Source organism: Embiotoca jacksoni, unplaced genomic scaffold (genome assembly GCF_022577435.1).
Source record: "Embiotoca jacksoni isolate LCO1_2020_lvr unplaced genomic scaffold, fEmbJac1.0.p SCAF_30, whole genome shotgun sequence".
NCBI classification, from domain to species: domain Eukaryota; kingdom Metazoa; phylum Chordata; class Actinopteri; family Embiotocidae; genus Embiotoca; species Embiotoca jacksoni.
Genome location: NW_027185382.1, coordinates 2,563,733 through 2,583,312, shown reverse-complemented (window position 1 = coordinate 2,583,312; position 19,580 = coordinate 2,563,733). Strand labels below are relative to the sequence as shown.

At 44.4% G+C, this 19,580-nt stretch overlaps 1 long non-coding RNA gene across 1 annotated transcript in view; it reads right to left on the bottom strand.

Moving 5' to 3' along the window:
- LOC138207017 (uncharacterized) overlaps window positions 1-19,580 on the bottom strand; it is a 107,130-nt gene that overhangs the window by 8,455 nt on the left and 79,095 nt on the right. The window lies entirely within an intron of this gene.

Sequence of the window (19,580 nt, the reverse complement as noted above, 5' to 3'; positions counted from 1 at the left end):
ACTCATGGCTCATGCAAAAAAAAACTTTTTTTTTTTTTTTACTATTCACAGTGTCACATTTTATAAAGCTGCGGTTATAATGAACCAAGTCAAAGGAAGGAAAATGCTGACAGTAGTTGTACTTAAAGTTGGTCGAAGGACTCTTCAAGTGTGCAAGTATCCTGTATAAATAGTCCTCAGAAATTAGCAGATTTCCTCAAAGGGATGCATTACAGAAATAACAAGAAGTTGCTTTATTTCTGTTAATAAGTATCAGCATAAAACTAAGTAAAGAGATGCAGATACCTGCTGGGTAAAGTTGGTGAATGCACTTAAAATTTGTGAAGAAAAATATCCAATATCTCAAGTCTTATCTTTTAAAGTTGTAAAAGATCTTTTTGCTATAGTCATAGCTGGTTAACATGTTTCCATCAAGCACCTCACACCTAAAGAGCATAATACCTCCCTGATAAATTCCTCCTGCGCTATTGGTTTTACTCTCAGTGACATTTGGAGATAATGTAGGTGAATATAATGGCAGTAGGAGGTGGAAGTGGAGGTGGAGGGGGGGAGGGGGATGCGTCTCCAGTATGGGAGTGAGAGTGACATTCTCAGGACCCCCCATGAGGGGAAACCTCTGGTCCCTGCTCAGCAGCTAGTGGGAATGATATCAACTTTCCCTTTTCAGTCGGCAGGAGGATCAGCGGCTCCCTCCGCCCGCACAGCTCGCATCCAGATGAGACCGAACAACTAAGATAAACCAGTCAACTGAAAGTAATGTGGGCTTATGGGGGGGAGGGCACGGGGGTTATTTCAGCTTGAGACATACAACTGTATGCATGTAACACTTGTCATTTAGTACATTTGGTTTTATTTGCACAATATTTGAAAAACTTAGCTTAAAATTGAGGGTCTTATTTTCCTTATTGATAATATTTTTTTACATTACAATATAATTAAAAGTTTGACAAAAAATGCTCAAAAAAAAATAAATCGTCAACATCTTTTCTTACAATGTTGCAGGACAGCGTGCAACCATCTCATCCATACTGGTGTTCATTCCATTTTCATGAGTCCTTGAAGGAAATTAATTTTCCAACCTTGTGATAAACAAATGAAAGTTGGTTAAGGGATTGCGTGCTATTTCATCATGATTTACAGTTGCAATTTACCTCTGAAATACATTAATTTAAGCACTTTGATTATTTGTTTAGTGGGAAAGACACGTTCAACCTATGGAGCCCTTTTTTCCATTTAGGCAAATATACAGCAGCACTGCAGAGCCAGCCAATCAGATTCATGTGAAGTAGGTTTGCATGTTTCGACCTTGGGAGCCACAGCAACCCAGGGATCGCACTCCGCTTTGATATGCCAAATCAAAGATCCTGCATCGGCAACTGAAGGCTGTTTTGTTGCTCTACTTGTTGTTTTTTTCCTGTGTCCATGTTAAAAGGGAAATTGGCCGTGACTTTTATTTACGCTGCCTGTGTATAAGAAAGAAAAATGATCAACCTTTCTCACCTTGGGGGAGATTTTAAAGGGAACGCTACAAGGATGTTTGACATGTTTTACTGTAGCTGAAGAAATAATGAGGCGATGGAAAAAAATATTTAAATCTGGTATATAAAATATCCATCTCCTTCTCTTTGGTCTGCAGTTTTGCTGCTGGATGCTGAAGACAAAACGCATGTATGCAACCACTTAACAAACACAAAGTAAGGAGAGGAAGCCGGATGGGAGAGGGAGATAACGGATGGCTAAATTCAGACCACATGGCTACATGGTTGAAGAAATGGGGTCACCAGGGGCTACTGCTGGTCACGGTAGCTTTATGAAGCTGGGAGAAGAGAGGGAAGGGGACCAGGGATGAAACCGCACATTGTTTACATCACTTATCCATATTTAAGATCGTCATTACTGAGAGTATTGTCAAGTTTCAGTGAAGAGTTGTTGCTTTTATACAAATGTTAACATGCTGACAAGTCCTTTTCCTCTTACTATGTTTGCAAATTTGACTTAATTTTTTTAAAGTAATTTTTTTTTTTTACATTTGCATAGTTTCCATTCAGTTAACGGAAGTCCAAGGTTTCTCTTTCACCTTGTATCCACGCTGATGCAGAGTCTTGATTCCCTCGTTTCCCACCTCAGCAGATGTTAGTGACTGGCTAGAATCAGCACACTCACCCCAGCCAGTTTTTAATTAATTTTACACAGACAGTAGTGCAGTGACCCCGTGAAAAAGGACGAGGCACACCCGACTAATCAGCCTGAACCCCCGTGACATCACTCCTGGACCTGCCAAGCCAGCCCAAACAGGGGGAGCATAGGTAGTTTACCGTGGATACAAAGCGCCAATTTATCACTATAAGCAAATGCTAACCTAGGAGCGTTGCCCCCGGCAGAATTAATTGGCCCTCTCCCTGTCTGTGAAGTGTCTGGCCTTGTTTAAAAAGACAGGCTGCCCCAGAGACCCTCTCTCTCAACACGCTGCTCTGAGGAGCTGCACCACTATTGGCTGATTGATATCCATGGAAACCCCTGCTCTACATAACCAGGAAGTGCTTGTTCACGAGAGCGGCTGGATGCTCAGACCTGCTGTGAATGGATGTTGTTAATAAGTTGCGGAAAGCAGTGCAGAGATGAAGTTATTTATCTGAATATTAAAATAAATGTACTCAAAGACATTGCACCAACAAATACTCTGTGTCAAAGACACACCGCTGCACGGTGGCCGGAGCAATCAGGGCGTGCAGCGAGTGCCACGTTTAATGGAGTTCCTGGTCACTGCGTCAGCGGGTTTCCTGCCAAAAATGCCATCCACACGACATGCTCCAGGGTGCACAACCCCAACAGCGGAAACAACACAACTCAGGATGAGGGGTCCTTTCACGTGTCCTGCCTGCTCCCTTTGGAGCTGATAGTTGAGGGGAAAAGCAAAAAAGTAGTGATTAACTACACTACTGGCTCTTTCGACCCACTCTTCTGTGACTAAGAAAGTGTGGGTGCATTGTAAGAGCAACTTTCTAGTACATTAGCCACTGGAGATTGAAGGCTACTGTAGGCTGAGAGGGAAAAAAAAAAAGGAAGAGACAACAGAGCTCTCCCCTTCTTCTTCCTCCCCTTCACCCCACCACCCACTCTCTTTATCTGGCTTCTCCCGTTCAGTTGAGAGAGTGCAGCCCTATCTCGCTGGCCCATCCGTGGTGTCTCCTTTCCCTGGCTCCTGTACTGGGGGGAATAATTAATCGGGCTAACAGGTAAGAGATACCGAGACGTGGCATAAGAGCAGCTTTCAGTGCTTTGTGTGTGTGGGGTTTCCACGCTGAAATGGATCCGCTCGCCACTCAGGGCCCTTTTCACCAGAGGAGCCGTTGAGAAGGGGAGTCAGCTGTGAGTGGATCTCACCGGGCAGCTATAGCAACGCCTCCCTCACCCTCCTTCAACTCTCTCCCGCCCTCTCCAACCTCTCCTCTCCTTCCTTCATCCCCCTAAAACCCCACATCCTTTATTTTTTTTCCCCTCCTTCTCGCAGAGAAATGAGACTCATGCACGCATCTAGCCAGCCCAGGGCGCCAGAGCAAACTGGAGAGCCCTTGGACATTTTCCCTGATCTGTCCTCCACCATCACCACTCGCACCTTTCACTCAAGCAACCAAGCATGACTCACCTCCGCATGTTTTGTTGTTTGTGAAAAAGCTGCCCAGTTTGAATTTAATTATTTTCTTTTACCACTATCTCGCAGAAATCTATCCTAAAAGTAACTGCTGTCCTGGCTAACAAAGACTGTCTGAATAAAAGGACGTGGATGTGACAGTACAGTTTGTAAAGCAGCATGTTTCTGAAGGATTATTTCCTGGAGGAGGCTTCAGTTTCTTCCTGTGGGTGTCAGGTGATTGACAGCAAGCAGAATGTAAAGTAATACTTGCACTGATGTGAAAACATTCAAGTGGGTACAGTGGAATTGTGATTTTTTTTTTTGTTTTTTTGTTTTAAAGAAAAGTTTTAAAAAGCCAAAGTCAGGCGTCATGTTTGGAGTAATGAGTGATGCTGTAAAATGAATAATAGGACGTGGCTTGTTTTAATGGAGGGAAAATTGCTAACTTGTCAGTTTGAATGTGTGCAGATGGCAACTCAATCTTATGACATCAAAACAGATTTTTAAATCTGATATTAAAAAGCAGATTTTTGGAATCTCCTGAAATATATTAGATATACATTTTGATCAGATGTGGAATTTGTTTAGTGAATCCAGAGGGAAAAGTGCGCTCTTGTGCGTAACATAAAATGCTGGGAGTAAGATGCGGGACAGGTACAGTAAAGCTCAGATTATACCAACAGTACACGGTGAACACGTTCTCCTGCTCCGAGAACTGTGGCTGAGCAGCATGTCAGTCTGACAGCAGCTGAGTGAAACGCTTGCAGAGGGAAAACGTCACAGCCGTTACCGGTGTCACACCCTGAAAATAGACTGTGAACTTAAACTCGTAGATACTGAAAGTGAACTAAGTGATATATTATTTATAACTGCCAACACACCGCTTTGAGGTGAATGCTGCTCGACTCGGGAGTGCTTTGTCCCTAAATGCCGTCTACAAAGTATCCAGGTGACGTTTGTAGATTGTCTGTTTGTTTGAGGGATCTAATGACAGTCAGTTGAATTTTTTTTAAACTATACATCACTACATCACACATTACTCCTATTTGGAAATGGAAACTGATCCTTTTCAGCAGCAGTTTGTTGTCCAATATGAAAATTCACTCATATTTCTAAAATTAATAATAAAAGAAGCAGCCTTCTTTTTTTTTCTATTGCAATTAATTCTCCGTGGAACTGCACACATTCATCAGTTTGATATTAGAGATTCTGTTGGAGAGCAAACACATCTTGGTCAGTTCTGGCTGATGAACAATGACTAACAGAAAGAGAAACCACTTAAAAAATATGTTGCTGAAGTATCTGCCATTATAATTTCATTGAAGTCAATCAGCTGTCCTCAGGGTAAGAACATTTTGATATTTTAGCAGGTGAAATAGGCTGTTTTGAAATATATAGTGTATTTACCACAAAATTGATTTTTTTTTTTTGTTTGTTTGTTTGTTTTGCTTTGAATGAAACAACTAATCTCCTTTAATGGCAAGGCTGTACAGTAAGTAAATGTAATTTACTCTTTCCCCCTCCCTCCCCCAGTCTCCCGTCTTCCTCCTTCAAAAGGTCACCGGTGTAAAAGTACAGTAGGATGCTTTTTTCCCTGCTGGTCAGCTCCAAAATACAGTATTGTACTCCCCGCAGAGCACACAGCTGGACACAGGAGAGGCCACAGCGCTGCCACCACGCCGCTCTCCTTCCGCCAGGCCACCATAAGAGAGAGGTCCAGTCAGGCTGCCACTCAGCTGGGGCGAGCTTGAGGTACGACCAAAAAACAATAGGATTGATAGGAGCCCCAGCAGAGCACCTCTCTCCCTCCTTTTCCTCAACCTCCCCTGTCCTATTCCCTCCACCAGCCTTCCTCTGTTTACCCTCCCGTCTTCTCCCTCTCTTTGCTCTCACTTACTTTTCCTTTTGTCTTACCTCCCCCTGCTGGCTGCCTCTCTCTTTCCTCCTCCCTATGCACTCTCATGGGCTTGCTTTAGCTCTGCAGCCTGAGAAGAGCTTAACATAAGGAAAAAACAGGCGATGCTTTAATGCAGATTTGCATTTTGCCAAGTGCTGCGTCATGAGTTTGGGAAATGCAGAAATCCCACGGCGCTGTTGCAATTACCATTATTTTTACATTTTACATGGCAAAGAAGCATCAAATGCTACTTAACAGCGTGCATATCTGAATGTTGAAAGTGTGGCACTAACGCTGCCACAGGGCCACCAGGGCTATAAACACAGCCACTCACTCAGCTGTGATTACATCAGATTAAAGCATTCACCAAATGCCACATGTTAGCAATTAATCAAAGATATTGATAACACCTCATCAGAGATTAAATCAATTTTGTAATGTCAACGTTGATGCTTAATCATCTGACTCAGGTTCATCAACAACATTGATTGACAAGCTGGAGAAGAAGGAAGAGAATAATTAAGGAATACAGTTATTCCTGTAGCTGTTGTTAGTCATCGCCTTCATCATCAGAATATGAGGGTGGCTTTCGTGGTTGAAAAGGATACTGCTGACAAATTCAATTATTGAATGACGACGGGCTAATGGTCCGTGGTAATGATTTATTTCATAAGTGTTTCTGCTGTATGTTTTAATGAAAGCTTACATTGTCACTGGTGGCAAAAGGAGCGGATGCCTTAGACCAATTACTATACTGTCACTGAGGGTGCATGTTGCAGCAATAATCCTCCCCCTCACTCCACAGCCTCGAGACTACATATACACAGTATACTACACACAGCCGGAGCATGTGTATGTGCACAATAACCCCAAACACAGAGACACACATTTTTTCTGCCCCTGTCTGCTTCCTCTTTGTGAAAACACAAAGAAAAGAGATCCTCTCTGTTATTCTTTATTTCTTTGGTCCATTATTCACTAGGACTGGATTTGGGGGGTCCGGGCGCAGCCTCTGCCCCACCACGCTTCACCATCCCTGGGCATGAGAGTTAGAGATAGGGGCCTTCAAGTGTAGAGGACTGCAGGTCTTGCGAGGAGGAGGAGGAGGAGGAGGGTGGGGTGGGCGTTGGTAGCGGTGGGTAGGGGGGGGGGGGTGGAGGCTGACACATCTGCAGCCCAGAGAGAGAGAGACAGGCTCAAAGGCTTGGGGAGAAAGAGAAGGGGGTTGCAAGGGTCAGTGACAAGTGGCACACACAGGGTGGGTGTGCGGGTGAAGTGGGGTGGAACAAGTGCTATAGAGGGGCCAGGGATTGTGTTTTTCCCATGGTCCGCTACCCCCCTCCCCCCCTCCCACACCCTGAAGTCTCCTTCATGGACCCCCATCCAAACCCCCAGAACCACCCACCCGTCTCTCTCTCTCTCTCTCTCTCTCTTACTCTCTCACTCTCTCACTCTCTCACTCTCTCTCGTCAAGAAAGGGCCGGGCAGGCTCAGTTTCACTCCACAGGGCCGGTGTGTTTTCAATGAATTGATACAGATGAAGAAGTTCAACACAATGGATGGATTACCTCAGCCAAAATAGAGTGACCCCCACACCCCACCGCCTCCCCCCTGCCCACCCCGCTTATTCACGCAGTCGCTGACACGGACTGACACTGGATGAGATAGACTCGCCTCACAAACACACACACACACACACACACACACACACACACACACACACAGACACAGATATGGACTCACATAAAAATGCTTGTAAAACTCTTGCACAGTTTCCATGGTTGTTCAGTATAAAAAGTAATGGACCTTATATTTTAAATATTCAGAGGAAAACTGACTACCACAACTTCTATGAAGCCATCATTTCGGGCACAAGTTTTTGCTAATTAAAAACATTGAATATCCAAGCTCGGTGTCCCAGTTTGTCCCAGGAATTGTACACAAGCCGCTGTATGACATATGCAAAATGAGATCCTGGTCTCTGCTGAAAGGAAACTCTTTGGAGTTTGCAGTCAAAATGTTGGAAATAGTGTGAGTGATACTAAACCAAATTTCTGGAGGCACACACATGGTAAAAGTGAACATTTTTAAATCATATTTTCAATGTTAGTGCGCTGTTTCGTGTGCACTCCTGAGATGGTAAAATAGTTAAAATTCCTACTAAGCTGATTTTGGACCCGTGACCTTTCCAGCAAAATATCCCACAGTGAACCAGTTTCCTTCCTTTTTAAAAAACAAATAACTTAGCCTTATTGCACCATAGGAGCCGATATCTTTTACTACGGCTGCACTTATTTTGAAAATAAACCAATAAACCTGGCATTGGTGGTGTGAGGTCATCCCATGTGAACTGCAGAACCACAACAGTCATAAAAACAGCAGGATTCTGGAAGCGAGCTCTATTTTGGATGACGTGCAGAACATTTGTGTCTTTCTTTAATCCAGGTTTCCAAACAAGGATTGCTCCTTGAGCCAAGTCATGAACTTGAGAAACCTCAACGACTGCTGCCTGATTTCATGGGAAATATTTTTTTGTGAAAAGGACAATGGCCTTATATTTCTAGAGATAAACAGAAGAACTATTGTGGCAAACTGTCCCACCAAAGAAATTAAAGGAAAATACAGAAATGTGCAGCCCAAAAACTTCCTCATCAATGCTTATTGACATACCATATGCAGCTTTTATTACATCCTGGACAAAGTGTACCAAACCCCGTGCTTTCACACCCGAGGCCCCGCCCACAGTCGGTGGCTGTAGTAGGAGGTGGAGGCGTCCTTAGCTGTCCAGGCTAATGGCTACGAATGGGCCCTAATGCACGCTTCTACCAATAAATCACACGCACAGCGCCCTGCTTAGACATTCAGCAGCTTGGCCGACCACTCTGCTCCATCACACACTCCGAGATTAATGAGCACACACCCATTTACCTTGTACCAATGGACAGCCAGGATACACAAAGGCACATACACACACACACAAGTGGACAAAAACACACTAAGATTTATATGACAATACTTATGAGGACTTTTCTATTGACTGCAATTACTCTCCAACAATATTCTTAAGCCTGCACCCAAGTACTGACAGCTGGAAGTGGCACAATCTAAATTTTTCTATCCTTCTGAGGAGTCCACTTTTAGTAAAATAAAAGGGGACGTTGTCGCATCCAGACACACCTTCTCTAACTGCCCACCAAGGTTTTTGCAACACTTAATTCTGTCTGGGGGACAAAATGTCTCCTCGCAAATATCCACCACTGTGTCGGTCAGGCAAAATAACACACTCTCAGAGAGAGACGTGTGCAAGGAGTAACGGTAGGCAAGCTGAATGATTAATAGGCATGAGACACAACTCTTCCTTTCTCCTTGTTGAGGTAAACTTTCTCCCTCGGGAGGCTGCTGTGTCCTTTGATCTTTCATTTAGAGTTATTACAGTCAGACAGCGCCGCTGCTAACATTTCAAGAATCCAATGTGCCGAGCCCAATGTGCTTTCCAAATGTTTATTTTAGCAAGAAATAATGCACTCAACTAACCATATCTTTGGTGTTATCATCATTGCCCAGGCTATTTACAAACTGTATCTATTAATCATTTTTGAGCATGTACAGCAATTAAATTAGGCCGGGTCACACTCGAGCAATAATACGATTTTAATTGCATGGGGCAAGACTCTAATTCAACTATCTCTGGATCGCTTGACGGGGGCAAATGAAACACTCATTGGGAGCACAAAGGAAGGAGAAGAAGAAAGAAAGGGAGAGATATCAAATAACAGACAGTTTGGGTTTCAATTTATGTGAAAATGAACCAAAGGAAGAACAAAAGGGAGTGAAAGCAAGTAAAATCCAAATAGTAGGCAGTCTATCTTTTCATTTATGCACCTGGGTGTTGCAATCTGAAAAGACAAGTGCAACCGCAATTACACTGACACCTGGGTTTGCCTCATCTCCCCTCCCTGGAACCTCTGACAGGAAAACGTTTCGATACAACTCATCTCCAATCACCTTCAAATACAGCTCTGCAATCGCAGGTCAGACCCCTCTGTCTATACCTGACAAGCAAAACAAACACGGCACAGTTGAGGAACATGCAAACATGAGAATATAAGTGTGTGAAGGGTTGGGGGCGGGAGTGTGGGGGGGGGGGTTCTAGATGGTAGAGGAGAGAGAAACACACAAAAAAAAATGGAAACCCTGAAGAAAACACGAGGAGCTCTGGAGCAATATGAATGTTTACTTGTTGAATCTGTTATCAGTTTTGTTTTTATCTCTCTCCTCCTCTCCCTCTCTCTCTCTCTCTCTCTCTGTTATCTATGCAGCAGGTACTGAGCTATGCATTGGGGCTGCGTGGAGCTGATTAGAACAGTGATAGATGGGAGGGTGGATGACCTTAGCTTCCGACTAAACACAAGGTTGGACATTTGTCTCCTTGCTGCATTTGCATGCTTTCCGCCCGTTTATGGCAATTTGTCAGCATACTCGCTTTGCCATTGAGAAGAACGCAGTTTAGAAAAAAAAAAAAAAAAGTAGGCAGTGCAAGGCTAGATTCCCGGCAATTTTTTTTATGATGAAGCACTTTCATTCAAATAATTCCACAAAGTGCAAAAACGCACATAGTGCGAGTTTTCCTCATGCTCAACCTCTCCTGTTAGTATGTTAACTCATAGAGGTGTAATTAAGGCACACTGGTGCAGAAATTCATCTTAGTTGCAAAATATAAAACTGCACATGTCTGTAGTGCAGCTTCCTCCTCAGATCCTCAGCTCCCACCCCCTGCCACCCATCTCTTCCTCGAATCACACCACACACACACACGCCATAAACACATAAGCATACACAACACAGCACATGCTGATGAATGGCCTGTCATGCTGTTTGGTGATCAGTAAATTATTTACACTCATATGCCTTTAATAATTCAGGGGCCAAGTCTTAACAAATTACCGCACTGCTCCCCAAACCAACATAGTTCACTCAGCCAGAGCGCCACACGCAGCCCTTCATCCACTCTCCAACACGCCCTCCGAATACGACGGCGACATTTGTGCAGGGCACTAAATCTCAGGCGTAATTCGATAACTCTGACAGCCAGACATGTCTCAGCTAATCAGTCTGCGAAAACATCTCCACTCTGATCTCTTGTCAACACATGTATGAGGCTAAACTGCAAAAGCTAAAGGAGTTTCATTGGTCTGTGTTTCGGAGGTTAAAGTTCATCATCTTGATCGAATCATTTTTGACAAGGTAACGCAGCATACATAGGGATAGTAATCTTGCAACCAACCGATACACTCTCTAATGACCATGATTCTGTCTGATCCAGAAAGACCTCAAGGATCCACCCAAAACTCATTTATTTCATTTTCATGTGAAGTCACAAGGCCTGACACAGACACCAGAGATGGCGCTGGGAATGTATTCATTTACAGAGCGACTGACAGGAGAATGTTTGTCCAATCACAACACTGACGGGTTAAAGACAGCCACTGCTGACTAATTCTGCAACACATACATAAATTACAAAATAGGTCTAATTTCCAATGCCTGCTTAAATGACATGGACGAGTGTTTTCTGCAACTTCTGTAGGACCAACAGGTTGTCACATCTACAGTGTAAGACAGAGGCCATTTGCCAAAATGACCTACTGTATAATATTGGAAAGTACAAGTAACAGGAGAATCGGACTTTCATTGCCGTGGTAACATTGTAATTAACGATGGATAACATTTTCTACTTTTTTTTAACTTACCTACCTCAAGTTCTGTTTCACATACTAAAAGAAAGATCTCAAAGAAAATTGGTCCTCATAAATACACGGATGAATTTCACTGCAGATCCCCATCACGATGCCATAGCAACCTCTGCCACCACCCACAATGCACCAGTACTACCAGTATGTCAACCAACTGGCTCACAGTGTGAACGTCCTGTCAGTCACACAGGGTAACCTGGTCATGTATACATACAATGACAGATTAGGTCGTTACTACATGCCTTCCTCGGATTCCCTCGTCATCAGCTAACACACATCCACACACAGAAATACAGACAAAGACAGCACACACACACACACACGGACAGAAACTGGCACACACAAACACACACAGAGGCCCCACCAGACACTTCCAGGTCCCTAACGAGGTCGCTAATTAACTCTCCCACTTGCGCTCGCTCGTTTTCATTCGAGGTGCACATTGCTTTTTTGACAGGAGAAAATTGCCGGGCAATTAAATCATCTGAAGACGAACACTCCAGCAGCTGGTATTAACAGCTAAATGTTACATCCATTTTCAAAAATTTGATTGTGGAGGAACTGTACAGTAAGTGACTGCTATAGTGCTTGCTAATAACACAGCTGAGGCTTTAGGGCACTGTACTGTTTTAATGCAGCATGGTATGTTGATGTTAAATAATCAGCATAGTGTATCCATTCCTCTACACAGCTCTTTTTTTTAATCTTTTTCTCCTTCTTTGTAAAATAATTTGTTGTATGTTGATTACAGATGTTCTCATCCTCATCTGTCTCCTTATGCATATGAGAATTCTTTATGGCATGACTGTGCTGCCATTTTGGCCCAGACGCTGTCAATGTAAAGATACACACCCGTTTAATGAGGGTGACAAAAAGCTTGAGAGGCCTGCAAGTAATAGTTATTTGCATTATTGATAATCTTGATTATTTTTTCAATAAATTGTCATCAAATCAAGGAGGAGTCTTTAAACGGTTCATATTCTCTGACCCGCCTCCACAGTTCCTGTCTTTTCTTGCATTTTACCATCTTTAAGCTCACTTGCCTCCCAACAAACTATAGACAAAGCTCGTTACCGACGGTGCATCGAGCCATGTATTTTCTCAGGGAGCTGATGGAGACCAAAGCAATGCAGAAACCGCATTGATTATGGTAACGTTTTTGTCATGACAAGCTGGGCAATTAAGAAAACGTAATAAAGGACTTTTAAGTAAATTTCGCTTTATTATATTTCCTTTTATTTGAACTCTGCTCATCCTGTAAACCCTGTTAATATTTCTCTCTCTCACTACACACACACACACACACACACACACACACAGGTTCCACTTCATCTCAGTGCAGCCTCCCGGGTCCCCGGCCTCTTCTGAAACTGATTTTTGTCTCCTATTTTGTTAACCTCGCTCGCAATTAACCCCACGCTGTGAGCAAGCCACACATGGGCCAATAGAGGCAGCCTACAGTACGTGAGTGCCCAGCCTGGTGTGAATCACCGCATTGTGTCATCTGTCCTGTAAAGAAAAGAGTGGGGAGAAAGGAGAATGAGACACAGAGAGGGAGAAAGAGTGCTGTTTTTTGGGGGTCCGCTATTCTTAGCAGGGTACCCCCGGGGGCGATGACAGCAGTGTAGGGTGGAGGGTTTGTTTCTGTGTCTGTGTGTGTGTGTGTAAGATGAGGGGGGGGGGGTCCCATCCTGACAGGTTCTTTTGTAAAGGGGGGAGTTTGGGTCAGGGAGGAGAGGGAGGCAGGGGGGGTGTGCGTAGGTGAGGGCCGTTTTTTGTGGTGCCGTCAGGAGCGTCGGAGATGGCGTGAGTCGCCACCAACGGGGGGTCATTGTACCCACTCCATTCTGTCTCCACACTCTGCTACTGCTCAATGGGCGGATTAAAGAATACGCCTGAGTCTTAATCTTTGAACTGCACAGACACAGATGCACAAACACTCACACACGCAGCTGAATTGAGTCTGTCAAGGTCGGGTCCCACGCAGCTTGTGTGGGTGCGTGTTTCGTTAAATGTTCACATCGGCGGTTACACGAGAATCTATAGGTCTCATTTGCATTGCTGAATGCGTTGTAATGGTGTTACCCGTGCTACGGCACATACTGTAAGGCTTCTTTTTATAGATCCCTTCTTGTTTTTTTTTCCCCCCTCATAATGAGAGAAAAAGGTCAGTGTCTGGTGAGGGGGATGAGGGGAGCAGGGAGAGGGTATTAAGCCAGGATCTTTGGTTTCTTTACAGTTCTCCAAGTTCACCAACTCCAGCAAATGAACATGTACAACAAGCCAAGGGGGCTTTTATTGCAAATCTAATTCATTTCTCTAGACAACTGTGAAATTTGCCATTGACATTAGTCATTACCCCAAGGCTAACGAAAAGATGATCTCAGTTAATAAATGATCCCTAACAAGGAGCTCTCTCTTTCTCTCTCCCATTGTGTTAATGGCAGGGGCAGCTGTTAACGCCATGCAGTTACAGAACAACAATGCTAACACCGACTCTGGCTCCTCGTCCCTCTCAGTCCTTCTGCTTTCCTTTGGCTGCTGGGTACACCCCCTTTTTTCCTCATCACCCCCCCCCCCCTTTTTTTTTTCTCCTTTGCTCCCTCCCTGTATTATCATCATCATCACCATCACCCTGCAGATCCTGTATTATGCAGTGCTATCATTAGAGCCTTGATTTCAGTCACTTCCGGCGCCGTTACTGGATCGCGGCCGCCGCATTTCCGGGTGCCGGCCGGCCGGCTCGGAATCCGAGACGAGTCGAGTGAGCCATTGGGAGCCGATGTGAGTGACAGCAGCTCAGAGACGGAGGGAGAAAGGCAGCAAAGGGGACGAGAGACTGCAGCGATTGCAGATGGGGAAAAAAAAGACTAATCATCTGGACCCGACTGTGACCCTCCAGCTGGCCCTGGCCATCATTGATACTTAACAACGAGGAAGCTGCTCTAAGCACTGTGGGTAAGGGTCAAGCCAGAGCAACAGAGTGTCCACAAATCCTCAGTTTCAAACAATATATGCAATAAGATGAGGCAGTTACTTTAACAGACAAAGCAGAAGGTCACCAACTGTAATCAAGCACTTTTGCTCCTGTCAATTTACATAATTTTAAAATAAAACATGGCAGAACTGTGCTATAATTGTTTCCTGCAAAGTGAAATCCATTATTAGGGTGCCGAGGCATCACTGTTTGTCTATCTTTGAAATGAAAAGTCACATTTTCTCATCGGAGGGAAATGGAATTCTTCAAATTGTGTTTGCAAGAGGGGCCCCCGCGTCTAGTGTGGGAAGCACATAATACAATATTCCCATTTTTCCCTACTCGGAGTTCCAATTTATTGAAGTAACCGAGCAGAAAATGCACTGACAGCTGTAGCACTTCATTGCGAATTAGTATATACATTCTACACCCTGCGAGAAAAGCCAAGCCTCATTGTATTTCTGTAATTGCCGAAGCCGGGGAGAACGAAGGGGCAACGGCGAGTCGAGCAATTACAAGCTAAAGATGACAGGGTATACTTTTAGCTTCAGATCCTGTTTGAGGCTGGGAATGAAAGTTGTGAGGAGACGGCGTCAGCAAGGTCTGCTAGTGGCACGAGTGGGAGAGAGCAGGTGTTAAACAAATGAAATGCAAATACCTATTGGTCATCGTCAGTGGTCATCAGTGTTGTTATCATTGTTGTCACTGATGAATACTCGTAGAAGTTGTGTTTAACAGAGAAATACCTCCTCAAATAGTGACTGCTGTATAATTAATGTTCTTAATTTTAGCTTCGACTGACAGTCAGATTGAGCGTATCTGTTTTTGGTAACTCATTCCCAGGAAAGCAGCTGCCTGATACAAAACAGTAACAGAAAAACATGCAATGTGAGGGACACTTGAAAAGGTAATGGAAAGGTAATGGCCCCTTAATTAAATGCAGCATTTAACCATTGAATCAGCAGTCCAGATTCATATCAAAAGGTGTGCAAGGTATGTTGGTCCACAGCGATAAGGGCGATACAATTGTGGTGAAGTTTGAGCGTGGCTGTCTACAATGCGCAAGGTAAATGTCTTGTTTTTTGCCATTGTCCTCCCAAACAACTACAAAGGATCTCCACAAAGGAAAATTATCTGAATATTTGAGGATTTTTTTTTTTTTTTTTTTTTGGATTTTATACACTTTATTAATCCCCGAGGGGAAATTTCTTCACTACAGCAGGGGGGCTCTCAGGGGGGAGCTGGTGCAGCAGGCTGCCACTAGCGCGGCGCCAGGTAACCTGACCTGAGGTGCATGTTTTTGGATGATGGGAGGAAGCCGGAGAACCCAGAGAGAACCCACGCAAGCACAGGGAGAACATGCAAACTCCGCACAGAAAGGCCCAGGACCGGATTCGAACCCGGAAGCTTTTTTTGCTGTGAGGTGACAGTGCTAACCACTGCACCACCGTGCCGCCCCTTTGATTTCATACTTTCTATGATGCATTTTGATTAAGTTTATGCAACTAAAACTACTTGGTTAAGGTAAAGGAAAGATCATGTCATGGTTCTAAGATGAACAGAAAACGAACTAGGAATGGAGGTCTTAAATTAATCAATCTTTGACCTTGACCTCCTTCACAGGAAGTTTCACAGAGCCACCTCACCTGAGAGACAATTATTTGCATGACTACTACATTTCCATGTGAACATATTGTATGTTATATCATTACAAATAATGCACTTTGTCTCATCAGTGTTGATTGTTAAAGGCTTCACATTAATCAATGCATATTGTCTTTTCTCTGAACTGAAGTCAACTCAATTATCTCTGATGTTTACTGTTGAAACTGGCCTAAAAATCTGAATTTAAAAACACAGTTATATTTAAGAGCCAGCTGTGATGTCCATCTCTGAACCTTGCCTCATGTATACAGTTATAGGGAGATGACTCAAACGCACCCTCCTCTGATTGTTTCCATCAGTCGACTCCACTGCTCTTTTCCTTTCTAAAGAAACACAGGAAAGCAGAAGGAGCGAGGTCTCTTGCCCGATTTGATCCGAGACCTGCAAGAGCACGGGAGTTCTCGACTGGCTAGAAGCTCCCGCGATACGATCCTTTCATGATTCCAGGTGACTCCTTCACGTGGTCTTGCAGCTCTGTTGCTCTCTTGCAGCGGGTGAAGAGACACAGCGGAGAACACGGTGTTTTACCAGTCTTCTGTATTTGTCAGGCTGATGTGCTGTTTGGTGTGCAGAGCTGCTGAACTGTGAAGTGCCCGGGGCATTGAGAATAAAGGAGGGCTGACGGTATATGAACTGGCCAGCCTGTCCTGTGTGCAGGTGAACTGCCCAAGGCCTTTGTTGGCTGCACGGAGAATTGATGTCAAATGAGAGTGACTTGAGAGGTTAGTCAGGTGCATGAAATATGTATCGAGAAATATTCCAGCTCGAGTCAAAACATGTTTGAAATCCTTTTCTTCTGTGATTGATGGATCGATTTAGACTCTCAAAGTGGAACCAACTGAACTGCCCCAGGAGGAAAAACCCCACCCGACAGGCAAAATCAACCAAATCCAGCCAAAATAAAACAATAAAGCTCTTCAATTTGCAGATTTTTTTCATCAGATCAGACAGAGTCTTTTATTTGCTGCATTCACAACACTCCTCTCCTCGTGGAGAGCTGGAGCTGCAAACGTGTTTGAGTTCTGTTGCATATGCTTTGCTAACAGTGAAGGCAGCCCTGGGGATGCTAACAAAAGAGATGGAGAGTACTTAGAATGTAAAACGCACAAAGCTGCAATGTAAACACTTGTCTTCCTTCATATTAGATTTTCCATCATCTTCATTGCTCTTTCTTTTGGCGAGAAGCACATCTCACACTCCAGCATTTCAATTTGCAACGCTGCCGTTCCAAAGTACATGTTCATTTATTGCTGTTATTACTTTGTCATGTTAGATAAATTGATAACATGACATAACTTGTTTGCTGCCTTGTTGCGCCGGCAGTCTGATTATGAGGTCAAGTGCGTTAACAAATGACAAATGCGGGAGATGGGAGAGCTGCCATCCATTCATTTCAAGTCAGTCCTTTCCTCTCCGATAATGAAGACCATGGCTGTGCTCGGGGGTGAGGCAGAGCACACATTCTCTTTTCAGAAATAATCCACTCTTACAAATGAAGAACAAAGTCTGAAGAGTGGATGCCTGAGTTTAAGCACCATAAACCAGAATGAGGGATTTGTTTATTTGGGTAAAGTTCCCGTTTTTTCTGTTATGGAAGACACACTCACAAAGATGTCAGAAGATTTTGGTCCTATAAGGCCAACAGGTGTCAAGAATTATTGACATGTTTGGCAAGATGCAGACTTCAAATTTGTCTTCAAGATTCCTCCTAATGATGGTACAATTTGGAAGGAATTGGCAGTGATTAAAAGGAGGACAAAGCAGGAGGAAAAACGCTGTCAAGGTCACGTGATGAAGGTTTTTTTTTTTTTTTTTTTTTAATTTCACTTTATTAATCCCTGAGGGGAAATTTCTTTGCTACAGCAGGGGGGAGCTGCTGCAACAGGGTGCCACTAGCATGGCGCCAGGTAACCTGACCTGAGGTGCATGTTTTTGGATGATGGGAGGAAGCCGGAGAACCCGGAGAGAACCCATGCAAGCACAGGGAGAACATGCAAACTCCACACAGAAAGGCCCAGGACCGGATTCGAACCCGGAACCTTTTTGCTGTGAGGCGACAATGCTAACCACTGCACCACCGTGCCGCCCCAAGGTTGCTAGACTGCAATCTGTGACAGGCAGAGAAACCTGAAGAGGACAAGAGAAACAGTGTGTGCGACCCCGGAAAACTGCAACATACCTCCAGGTCATAATTTACAGTGTCTTAAAAAGGAGAGCTGCACTCTGCCTTTCTCTCCCACACTGGTTTTGCAGTTGGACATGGAGGGTGAAGTTAAACTCCAAATTAGCTCTCACACTGCACCCAAAGGGTTCATGAGAAACGCTGCTCGGCTACGACCAAAGAACATCAGAATACAACCATGATCTGGTGGAAAATGTGAATCCATGACCCCATAGATTTCTCTGGCAACACTAGCTGTGTGCTTATTTATCAAAGGCCTTCATATATTATATTTGTATCCCATTTACCACTGAGAGGTGCACAATTTGAAGTGACCTCTGACGTATCAGCCGACAAACAGTGGTGGAAACGCTTAATGAAGACGAAGAAAGCCTCACTCGATAGAGCACTTAAATGACTGTGAAGGATGCACAGACGGTGCAGACCATACCTTCGGGGTGCAAACATATCTCCTGTCCTCAGGGGACAACTACACTGTCAAAGAATTCCCATTATGTATTATCACAAAGTCAGACAGCAAAATCTTCAAAACCAATGTCTGTGATGGGCTAAGAAAGAGCTGACAAGAGAGTGCTAGCCACCCCTCTCCTTCCCCCATTTGAGTCACTTTGAAAACTTAGCAGATCCACCTTTTAACAATCCTATAGGGATGAATCAACCTTGCGCTCGTATCTAAGACGGTACAACCAGCACACCTAGAATTACAATGGAAGCACATCAAGGGACGGCCAAGCCTGACTGACAAGCGCTTCCCCCTTCATAAAAGCGCCGGGCTGCCTTCATTTGCATGACGGGGTTTGGACTGGTGAAGGGAGTTAATCAGGGCTTTCCATGGTGCCATAGCAAGGGCTCCCGATCGTCCCCCCCCTTCCCCTCCAACCGAAGCACCCTTCCCCACGAGGGCTGCGGGTGAAATCCTCTTAGTGGCAGCGGGCAAAGAGAAGAGTTTGCGACCACCTCGCCTCGCAGGACAGGGTGGGGTGGGGTGGGGTGGGGGCACGAGGCTGGTCGTTCTGGGACTCATCTCCATCGGGACTGACCTCCCTTCCACTGCCTGGCACCTCCTATTAAAACAGTTTTAATTACACAGAGATGACTCCTCCACCCTCCCACCCCCCCTCCCGCTCCTCTCTGACTCACACTCCCCCTCCGCCCTCCCTATGCCTATCTCTCCCTCTCCACAGGGGAGCACTCCTTGTCTCCTCTCCATTAAGATTGAGAGAGTGAGGGGAGAGGAGCCTGCAGAGTCGACTACTTCCACACATTCAGCAGGGAGCAAATACCATTTTCAGCTTCAAATGTCTTTTCACAGATTGGTTTTATTTTTTTTTTCCCATAGATGACACATTTTTGATACATGAAGCAAATTAAAAATGATTCATGTCTTTGACTTGTGTATGGTTTCACAGAAATCCAACAAAAGAGGCAGGAAAGGGTGACTTAATCAAAGTTAGATGGATTTTGGGTGAAAC